The 1112-nt window shown below is 46.0% G+C and overlaps 1 non-coding gene across 1 annotated transcript; it reads right to left on the bottom strand.

The window, feature by feature from the left end:
• Window positions 1-285: 285 nt before the first annotated feature.
• Trnat-ugu (transfer RNA threonine (anticodon UGU)) lies at window positions 286-360 on the bottom strand. The gene has a single exon. It is a non-coding gene; the product is annotated as a tRNA-Thr (tRNA).
• Between the last annotated feature and the right edge of the window lie 752 nt (window positions 361-1112).

Genomic DNA, 1112 nt, shown 5'->3' with positions numbered 1-1112 from the left:
AAAATGTGGTGGCTAATAGCACATCGTGTAAGCGTGAGGTAATCTAAATAACGTGCCACAGCCTCTATATATATTCTACCTCTTTGCAATGTGCGCAACACAAAACCGTTTCGCAGTGTGTTTATACAGGTGAGCCACTTTGCAGCGCTGGAGTAGAAAAACAGTGGAAGTGCCACCGTGGGGAGTATAGCGACTAATACCCTTAGAATGAAACGGTAAATAAATCAAGACCCTAAGCTGTCGACAGTCGTTTATATACATCAACGGGGACAGTTGAAAAATGTGTACCCCGGCCGGGACTCAAACCCGGGGTCGTCTGCTTACACGGCAGAAGCTCTATCCATCTGAGCCACCGAGGGCGCAGAGGATACTGCGACTGCAGGGATTTATCCCTTGCACGCTCCCAGTGAGACCCACATTCCCAACTTACTGTCGACACACTACATTCGTAGTGCCCCTGGGGTAACAGTTATTGAACTATATGAAATAAAATGGTCATAACTTTTGAAAGAACTTATTCACTCCGTATACCAAAGCGACGTAATATCATAGAGAGGCAACAACGCGATCACACTGAAGAAAACTCAACAAATCTGTACCATGTTTTTGGAAGCCAAAAGAAAGGACGTTGAAACTGCACAATTAGCGCGGGGCATGATGGGAATAAATAGGCTCTGTATTGTTTGGCTTGGCGACGAAGCCCACTTTCATTTGGATGGATTCATCAATAAGAAAAATTGGCGCATTTGGAGGTCTGAGAGTCCGCATTTCGCGATCAAGAAGTCTCTTCGCCTCAACAGATGACTGTGTAGTGTGCAGTGTCTAGTCACGGAATAAGCTGTGCGGTATTCCTTGATGGCACAGTGAGTACTGAACGGACATAAAGGTTCTTGAAGATGATCTCATCCCCATTATCCAAAGTGACCCTGATTTCGACAAGATGTGGTTCATGCAATACGGAGCTCGACCCCATCGAAGCAAGAGAGTGTTTGATATCCTGGAGGAGCAATCCGGAGGCTGCAATCCGTCTCTGACGTAGCCAGAGGCCGCTGGCATGAGTCTTTTTCTTTTTAATCTCATTTTGTTCGTCTTCGTTCATTGTATCTGCTCGG

This window comes from Schistocerca cancellata, chromosome 3 (genome assembly GCF_023864275.1).
Source record: "Schistocerca cancellata isolate TAMUIC-IGC-003103 chromosome 3, iqSchCanc2.1, whole genome shotgun sequence".
Classification (NCBI taxonomy): Eukaryota; Metazoa; Arthropoda; class Insecta; order Orthoptera; family Acrididae; genus Schistocerca; species Schistocerca cancellata.
Note: the sequence above shows the minus strand (reverse complement) of the source record. Positions and strands in the feature narration are given on the sequence as shown.